The sequence below is a fragment of the Mustela nigripes genome, chromosome 12 (assembly GCF_022355385.1).
Source record: "Mustela nigripes isolate SB6536 chromosome 12, MUSNIG.SB6536, whole genome shotgun sequence".
Lineage (NCBI taxonomy): Eukaryota > Metazoa > Chordata > Mammalia > Carnivora > Mustelidae > Mustela > Mustela nigripes.
The window spans coordinates 124,039,509-124,049,945 of record NC_081568.1 but is presented as its reverse complement, the minus strand read 5'-3'; positions in this window follow the sequence as shown (position 1 = coordinate 124,049,945).

Sequence of the window (10,437 nt, the reverse complement as noted above, 5' to 3'; positions counted from 1 at the left end):
ACATTTTCTTCTATCACATTAAAATAAAGTCTTGTGGATATACTATTATGTCATTCACTGAAATGAAAAGCTCTAGAAAAAAAATTACTAGCCTTATCAGTCAAAAGACATCTATCCAGCCTGATGCACAGAATTTTGAAGTCTGATGAACTCACTTTTCACAAACCAGCACCTGTGGTAACCTGACAGCTAGAAGGCAGGCATGTACTTGGGCACTTCCTCAGGGGCAAGCCATTCAATTTCACATGCTAGAGTTAGGAACGCAACACTTCAGTAATCAGACTTAAGTGGATGAAATTGTGCAAACTTTGTCACTGCTAAAGAATATCTGAAGAACTTGTCGAAGGCTCAGGGATGAACCACAAAGATGGTTAGAAAACTATACTGAATTTATTCTGCCTAAAGCATGAAAAGCTAGTGAGAAATTTAATAACTGTCTATTCTTTTAAAAAAATGTATTTATTTGACAGAAAAGACAGAGAGCACAAGCAGGAGGAGCAGCAGAGGGAGAGGGAGAACCAGGCTTCTCGCTGAGCCGGGAGCCTGATGCAGGACTTGATCCCAGGGTGCTGGGATTGTGACCTGAGCTGAAGGCAGACACTTAACCAATTGAGTCACGCAGGTGCCCAATAATTGTCTATTTCTATCATCATTGCTGTCTGTGACAGGTAAAAAGTGCAATAGATGCTTGTATTAAAAAAATTCAAGTGATAAATGTATCTACAGACAGAAGGATCCCCTGTTATCCCTCAGCAACAATCATCAATAGTATCTGTAGAAGAACATGTATAGTTCTTCTACACTTCCCCACATGCACATATCAGTATATTAGGAAAGCTCTTAATTAGTAATTATACTCAAGTCTAACTTTTCAAATTGGTAAGGGAGGAAGGGGTAGAAGGAAGAAAGCTGCTTCCATCACTCCAGAGCTGGAGATAATAGTAAAAGATCTTCGTAAAGATTTCCATGACTAAAGACATACTGGGTCTCAGTGCGGACAAAAAGTTGTGTCTCGAAGAATATGGAGAATGCAGATTCCTTCCTATTCCCCACATCCCCACATTTAGTGTGGAGGGAAAGGATAGAGTTCCTACCAACCGGTAGATCCCAAGTCACATCTTGGCACACACTTCATTTGCTAACCCCATACATAATCTCAACCTCCATCTTTATTGTCCACCTGATGGAGGCTAGAAAACCACATATTCATTTTGGTTAGAGGTGGCCAAAAAATGTATTTTGAAGTTTGCTTCTGGAAGAGTTAAATGCACTTTGTGCAAACTACTTTCCCTCTTCTTCTTACACTGAACACAGCACGATCTGAAACTGTAATGGCCATCTTGAGATCATGGTGGAGACCAACACATTTAAGATAGATAGCCAAAATATAGGAAAAGCCTAGATGCCTGACAATATTTTTGAATAGCAATGATGCCAGAACAACATAACTCTAGGTATTTGGGTTGTGGAGAAATAACACTAATTTGTTCAAGCCACTGTCATTTGGGATTTCTGCTACTGATGCCTGAAAGCTCTCTTAACTAATACAGTGTTAACCTGTGTCTATTATTTGCCCGGACAATACCAGTAGATAAAATCCCGGTGTTATTATCTATAGGGATTGGAATCAAGTTCCTTATAGGTCCAAGAAACATCAAGTAAAATCTATAGTTCCAGATTATAAGCCAGTTAGAGAGTGGTGACAGCTCTTTTCTTGGATATCCTTCTTTCAGACACACCTCAGAGACAAAATTATATTAGAGCTATCTAAGAAGACATATCAGAGGTGCTAGGACCAGTATTTGCGTGGGAAACCAGGATAGCACCCATTCAGTAGTCAGAAAGTGCTAGGTTGGAACTGGCTCCAAAAGTCATTATTTCTAACAAAAGTGTTCACCTAATGAACATGAAGTAGAAGAATTTTGGCTTTTTTTTTGGTATGATGAGTCTATACCATAGTGGTTAAAAAAGCAGATTATGGGGTTAAATTGCTTGGGTTTTTATTCTATCACTTCCCAGCTATGAATCCTTGTGTGAGCTAATCTCTTTGTGTCCCTGTTCCCTAACATGCAAATTGCAGAATAATAGAAGCACCTGGGTGGCTCAGTCCTTAAGCTCTGCCTGGGATCCTGCTCTTTACAGGGGAAGCCTGCTTCTCCCTCTTTCAGTCCCCCTGCTTGTGTTCCCTCTCTCACTGTGTCTCTGTCAAATAAATAAAAATCTTTTTAAAAAAATTGCAAAATAATAGTACCTACTTCACAGGGTTTTCACAAGGAAGAGATAGGTGTACATTTCTTAGAAAAAAATGTCTGATCCTCTGTAACTGGTGGGTCTACATATAAGGCTGTTTTCACATAGTGTGGTGTCTGTCACATAAAAAATTCCCCACATGTGAGCTGTTACTCCATTTGATTTATTCTCCACAAATTTTCCATAGAGCATTTTGGGAGGTCATAAATAAAAAAATTAAAAAATCATGCCAAGGATATCTTGTGGAGTGCTTGTCTTACATTGTTGCATTAAGTTTAATTAATACCTTTATAGATTATTGCTCCTGCCCTATCTTCATACAGTCTCTTTGTTCTTTTAAAAAATATCTACAATATAGTTTAGAGGGTACTCTGGATATCTTTCTACTTTAGACAGTTCAGTCTGAACTGGCTTTAGCATTACTTCCTTGCCTAAGGGCTTAGCCATAGGTGCTTTGTGAGCAGCCAATGAATAGGACAATCATATAGTTTATTGTCCAAACTGGGACATTCTTGGTAGAGAAAGGGAATGCTAGTAATAAAGAATCAGGACAATAGGAATAAACCTGGTTGTCTGGTCCTTAAATGACTCCCTCCTTTCAGGTGTAGTTGTTTTAGGGAATCCCTCTAAGCTCTGTCCACCCACAACCTTACAGACCCTTCTGTTAGCTTCCAGTTTTCGAAAGGCAGATTTGTTTTGCCTGGTTTAGGGAGTCTCAGAATAGGGGAACATTTGGGAGGAGACAGAAACAAAGCTTTATACTGCACCACAGGGAAATGTCCTTCCTGGAAAAAGACACAGCAAAACAGCTAAAAATACGTATATTATAACATTTTCATTTGCTTTGAAAACTCTCTAAAGTGTTTTCTTTTAGCTCCAAAAGGTCCCCTTGAAGCTGTTTTTCAGTTTGGGCTGCTATAACAAATACCACAGACTGGGTGGCTTAAACACCTTATATTACTTCTCTCAGTTCTAGAAGCTGGGAAGTCCAAGATCAAGGTACTGGTCGATCCTGTGTCAGTGAGGACCCTCTTCCTGGTTTGCAAATGGCTGTCTTCGAATTCTCCTTACATTCTTACATGGTAGGGTGAGAGAGAGAGGGAAAGCTGTTTGGGGTATCTCTTTATAAGGGTACTAAACCCGTTTGTGAGGACTCCATCCTTATAACATAATCATCTGCTAAAAGCCCATTTCCTAATTCCCTCACCTCAAGGGTTAGGATTTCAACATATAAATTTTGGGGGAACCCAAACATTCAGTCCCTAATGTTGACCTTATTTATTTCTTGCACAAACACATTGCCCCAGGCAAAATATTTTATTTATTGTTCTGCAAACACAGTGCTTGTATTTCTAGTTCTAATCTTGTATACATGTGCTTTCTGTATGCAATTCCCTCTCCCATATGAGATGGCATTCTCATAAACTTCCGTATATAAAACACTTACAGAAATAATACATTTCCACCATTTGTCATCATAATTATATCACATGGGAACATAAAGGTTCTCCCAAATGACCAAATTAGAATAAGATTGCTTCATCTCCCATATTAAATCAGCCCTATCATATAATTTTCTGTTTTCTTAGCAAATAAGGTTAAGATCCTATAACTATAAACAGGTGGGTGTTTTCCTCTTTCCTTCTTGTAGAGGATTACATTTCTAAAATTTTTGTTGTCTTTGTGTTGGAATTTATTATTTTGAAGGCAAAAGTAAAGATGAAACCATATGATTTATTACTATTAAAATAATGAGTAGGCAGTGATAATAATCAGTGTGATTCAATCTCATTAAGAGTATTCAGTACAATTATGTTTATATATTATATGATTTCTATAGCACCAACAAATCATATCATGTAGTTGAATGGATATAAGCCCAAAAAGAGGAAAAGGAGAGAGGAGAGCCAGGGCCTCACATCCATTCTTATCAAAAGAAGCCCTGGGGGGTTGAAAACAGACTGAGAGTGGGAAGGAGAGCTCTCTTGACTACAGCCTCACAGAGTGCTACATGATAGCATGTAGTAAATTATTTAGTCAGGTTTCTAGGATGAAACCCATGTCTGTTTCATTTTAAGTTTGCCCGGAATGTTGTTATAATCATGTATTGAATTTTAGAATGTTTTTCTCTATATACTGAGATGATCACATGATTTTTCTTCTTTGCTGATCTGTCCAATTGCAACTGTAGGCTTTCTAAATCAAACCATCCTTGCATTTGTAGAATAACCCTAATTTGGTCACAAATATTTTTTTATGTCAGTTTGCTAATATCTCTATATCCATGTTTATAAAGGAGATTATCTTTTGTTTCTTGGACTGTCCTTATCTAGATTTTTTATTAATCACTGATTCTTCTGTGGTAAAGATTAGGCCAACAACTTTATCTTAGGCCAATGGATTTTATCTTAGGTCAACAACTTTATCTTCTAACTATATAACATTTCATATTAGGCCAACAAATTTATCTTCTAACTATATAACATTTCAGAAACTGTTCTTAGAATTCAGGGTGTCATAAGAGGTGATTAAAATTTGTGATTATATTGCTATTAATTAATAAGGAAGAGTAAAAAGAGACTCAGATCTAAGAGAACTGAAAACTAAAAAGACATCATCTCTGACTCTTGTTTATTAATTGTATGTGCTTGAATGTAACAGGAAAATTTTTTTAAAGAATTATTTATGAGAGAGATAGAGAGAAACAGTGTGCATGCACGAGTGGGGTGAGGGGCAAAGGGAGATGAATAGAGAGAGAATCCCATGCAGATTCCCTGCTGAGCATGGAACCTGTTGTGGGGCTTGATCCCACCACCCATGAGATCATGACCTGAGCCGAAATCATGAGCCTCAACAAACTGAGACACCTAGGCACTCCTATAACAAGAGAATTTAAAAAATATAATTCTGTTGGATAAAGATGTGGGAGATATATATACATATATCTATAGACACACACACACATATAATATTACTCATCCATAAAAAAGAATAAATTCTTGCTGTTTGCAACAACATGGATGGATTGAGAATGTAAGGCTAAGTGAAATATGTCAGTCATATGTAGAATTTAAGAAACAAAGCAAACGAACAAAGAAAAAAAGAAGCAAGTCAAAAAACAAATTCTTATCTACTGAGAACAAATGGAGGGTTACCAAAGGGGAAGTGGGTGGGAAGCTGGGTGAAATAAATGATGGGGAATACAAGTACACTTAAGCTGATGCACGGGAAGTGTTGAATCACTAAGTTGTACACCCGAAACTAATGCCGCAGTTATGTTAACTATACTGGAGTAAATTAACATGATTCTGTTGTAGGTGTAGAAGATGAACTGAGAGGGGAGAGTACCAAACTGTTAAGAACTTGTTGGAGAGTACCAAACTGTTTAGAACTTGTTAAGAACTTGTTGCTTAGTCTAAGCAACAAGAAGATCCAGAACAAAGACCATCACAATGGAGATGAAGGGGGGTGCAGATGCAGATCTTTCAGCCACAGTTAATCTTCTCGGTCTGCCCCTTACTTAAAGTGGAATTTAGACAGACATAGATCTCAGTGGTGGTTCTGTCAGTTGTGAGGTGCCAGAGTTTACACTGCGCATAATTCAGTCTCACTGAGCATTACTTTAACTCATGCACTGCAGATGTAACAGTCCCTGTCTCGTTTAGGTCACCAGGAAATTAAATGGTAAATTCTAGATAAAGTTCCTATTCTAGTGCCTGAAACATAGGATGTACTCAGTAAACTAAAAAGGTAATTTTTTAAAAAAGGATTTTATTTATTCATTTGAAAGAGAGAGAGAGAGAGCAAGCACAAGCAGGGGGAGCAACAGACAAAGGGAGAAGCAGACCCCCCTCTGAGCAAGGTGTCCAATGCTGGACTCCTTGGACCCTGAGATTACGACCCAAGCCAAAGGCAGATGCTTAACCATCTGAGCCACCCACATGCCCACAAGGTAACTTTTTTAAAGGAAATTATTTTTAATTATGAGAAACTCTTCAGTTCCTAAATGTACTTAAGCTTGATGGAATGAAAAGGGAACTGAAGCAGGAGGCAGAACATTTGGGTTCTATTCCAGCTCTGTCACTAAACAATAATTTCTCTTGAGAAACTCGAGCTTCAGTTTTCTAATTTGTGAAATGAAGGATTTTTCCTGCACGGATGGATCTCAACTACAAGCACTGCCGATACCACAAGTGGGTCCCAGCAGCAGTCTAGGCAGAAGCCATACTTTTCAAAGAAATCAGTAAACACTCTTCTTAATTCCTGTGGTCTGCCATCACTTTCCATTTCTTCCTCTCACAGACTACCTGTCTTCAAGTTGCTAGTCATGACCTTGAGCTGTTTTAGTTAATCATGTTTCTTTCCTGCATATATGTAAACTTTTCCGATGTTCTTCATTTAGTCTGTACGAGTGAACTGAGCTAATCCATCGTTACCTCAACCTCTACGATCCTGGGAACAAGGCCACATTGATGGCTCCATGGAAGACATCCTGGGGATCAAGATGAGGTCCATGATAACAGACTGGCAAGTCATGGCCCTTAGTCACTCCGGGTCCTGTTTCTTGGTTTTTCTTACGGTTAAAAAAAAACCCCAAAACACTGTGGTATTGGTTTGTTGGCTTCTTGCCAACCCTTACTTGTTCTTTTAGTATTTCTCCATCCCAATAGATAACTGGTTGAATTTATAATATGAAAAGGGAAGTCATACTGGAAAAGTTAAACCTGAATTCTCTCCGAACCTAAGAACTTTATTCTAAAATGATTCAGGACAAGCTCCTGATAGTATTAAAATAGTATGTTTAGTTGTAGAATTGATCCTTCTTCATAAAAAGAAAGAAAGTGTAATGCTTATTCAAAAGCAGAAGTAAAGTTGGGCGCCTGGGTGGCTCAGTGGGTTAAGCCGCTGCCTTCAGCTCAGGTCATGATCTCAGGGTTCTGGGATCAAGTCCCACATAGGGCTCTCTGCTCAGCAGGGGGCCTGCTTCCCTTCCTCTCTCTGTGATCTCTTCCCTTCCTCTCTCCTACTGTGATCTCTCTCTGTCAAATAAATAAATAAAATCTTTAGAAAAAAAAAAAAAAAGCAGAAGTAAAGTCAATTTTGTTATTATAAAAGGTATGTTTGAGATTTGAAGAACTACGATGAAGGAGGTTACCGTTGTTCTCAAAGTAAGATAAATAGTTATTAAAAATGCATTTATCTTATAGGCGAATGGTTCTTTAAAAAAAAAAAAGGGAACATTCTCTTCTGCAAAGATGAGAAGACAAGGTTAAGATGAAGGCTTGATTGGCCTTTCCGGGCTGAGACATCCGTTTGTCATTCTAAGAAAGCTGGTGATATTCTTCATAGGGTATGGGGCATAAACAGTTTAAAAACTGGGTCTGAGAGCCGGGTGTTATAAGATGAACATGTTGTGGTTGAGTTAGGAGTGTCAGCCACATCTCCTGCTTCAATTAAACACCTCACTAAACCCCCTGGCAGAGCCCGAGCCACTTAATCAACAGACTCGTCCTCTCACAAGTAATCCCAGCAAATGACACCCTGCTTCTCCTCACGAGGTGTGAGGGAGGTCTCAGAGGGTGCGCGTGCTGTGTGCTCCCCATCTGAGGAATGGCATGCGGGGATCAGCTGCAGAAATTAACAGGTCTAGGGTAGGCTGGGTCAAGGGCATGCAATACATACGCAAAACACTCTCTTAGGCAAGAATAAAACATGTGGGAAACTTGCAGAGCAGGAAGGAGGGTGAGCTTTTGCTACAGCAATCAACAAAACACATTACTAGTCTTTTTGCCAGGAGAATATTAAACTTCCCAGGGCTCTAAGCACTTAGCCAATCGATAGCAGTTTATGACACTGATAGTGATTTTAGTGGAGTGACATGATATGTTGGGCAGACCAGCAATTCATTCCTCTTGGACCACTACAAAACCCTACATGGTTGTAATTTTCTCTTCACATTTACCATGACCCAGGGTTGAATGGTGCTCTTGTCCTGATTTTCCTCAGTATTAACCATTCAAACATTAACATTCTGATAATGGACAGAGAATGGTTCTTATGAATTACAAGGTTATGAAATTTCATTGCTGAATATAGGATAAGTAGATACAAGTATCTGAATGCCACTGTGGTCTATTAAGCATAGAATTTATGGAGAGCCTTTTTATTGTTGCTGTTTACAAGAAAAAATAGTTCCCATTATAATCATCCAATTTAGTACTAACATGCAATACTATATTGAATACAATATACTGTATTACAGATGTTTTAATTATTCACTTAAAAAAGTGTATCTATCTCCCCAATAGACTGTTAGCTTCTGAAGGGTAGGAGAAAGATTCTGTTTTATCCATCACGGGGTCTAGCAGTAAAGAGATGCTCAATACATGTTAATTGAATACATGAATGAAATATTTCCAGATTCATTTTTAACGAACATGAAAATTTACCATGTGTTGAGCTGTACGAAGCTTACTTCATTCAGTCCTAAGGGCCGCTGTAAAATCTAGGTACTTTTATTGTTTCTAACTGAGGGGAAGAAAAAATGGAGGCCTAGGGATCTAAGTAATAGGCCTAGTGTCACAGTTAGTGAGAGTTGCAGTCAGAATTTAAACCCCAGGTCTTGCTAACCTCATAGAGAAGAGATTTTTCAGTTAAAATAAACAGTTAAAAAGGTATTTTGAGAAAGCGTGTTTTATTAATCAAAAAAGAAAGACTTAGTAATATTACTTTTTATACAAATGAAAAAGCAAGATGAAATTTGGACCTACGGCTCTTGGGGACTTGGTACTTTAAAAAATCCTGTGGCCCATAGGCAGTAAACGTCTTTAGTTACTTAACTGAAGTTATTGTTCCCTATAAAACAGGTTTGGGCAATAAGTACCTGCTGATTCTTTGAGTAAGAGAGTGTAGTAGGATAGTCTGAGTCAGAGTTCAGTAAGCTCAGAATGGTCTGGGAATGCTTTCCTGCCTGCTGGATTGCATGGCCAGCAAGGAAGGCCAGGGGGAAGAAATCACCCACTGTATTTTATTGGGAAATTTGTCATTCTGGTTTTAATTGAAGGATTAAAAGGGAGAAATGAGAATACTTCAGACTTGAATTCCTGTGTGATTTAGGCTGCCAGGCTTCAAAGATTTCTCCCAGGCAGACAAAGAAGTCAAGGCCTGGTCGAGAGATACTGCCTTTGTTTGGTTTCCCTCTGAAGCATACTGTGAGACAAGGATTCTAGTGTATCAGTGGTTTATTCAAGGTCCTCCCAGAAAATAGCAGCAGGGGAGTAGGCAAGTCAGACAGGGAAGGAAAAGAAAAGAAACCAATAAAGAGTGTTTCATCAAGCAAGTGATCGCCAGGGTGAAACTGGTGCTCATTCCCTCTTGGCAATGCTGGGAGGCCCTGCAGACGCTGTCCCTTAAATCATTCCAACAGAGGGGCAAGGAAGCCCAGGTGTTCTATTTACCAACCTCTCATTCACCATTGGTTGATGGGTACTTCTGAGATCAGAATCTGGTACTTCTTGCATGCCTGGAGTGGGCCAAGCTTTCTCTATGGCTGAAGAATCATAGGCATCAGTGAGCAGCAGCCTTGGGTGTGCAGAAATGAGTGCCAAGGCACTGTGGTACCACATACCTCAACACCGGCTACAGGTATGGTGGTAAAAATAGTAATTCTCAGCCATGTCTCTAGCACTTTAAAATTTAACAAAGAATTTTCAGAAGCAATGCTTGATCTTAGTTTCGATGCTGAAGTCAGGAGAGATACTATCATTCTTCTTTTCCAGAAGAGGAAATGAAGGCACAGAGAGTTTAAGTATGCTGCTCATGGTTACACACATTGTAAATAATAGGCCTGGAGTAATAGGTAATCCTTTGACCTAAAGTTCATTTGGCTTTCCATTCTACTGTGTTACAATGGGTGGCATATAAATTTATGTCTTATTATGTAATCAAATTGTAAACTTACTTCAGGGGCATTAAGCAAAATATGGAAACTTTCAGCCAAAGGAAGCTGGACTTTTTTTTTTTTTTTTAATATATTGGATACTTTTTACTTCCTATACCTCACTGAGATTTTGTGGAGACATATACAATTAAACTTTGCATTTGGGTGGTATTTTATTTCCTCATATTGGAGGGAATCACAGGTGAGAAATTAAAGAAGTTGGATTTGTGGGTACCCAGCTTGAATGA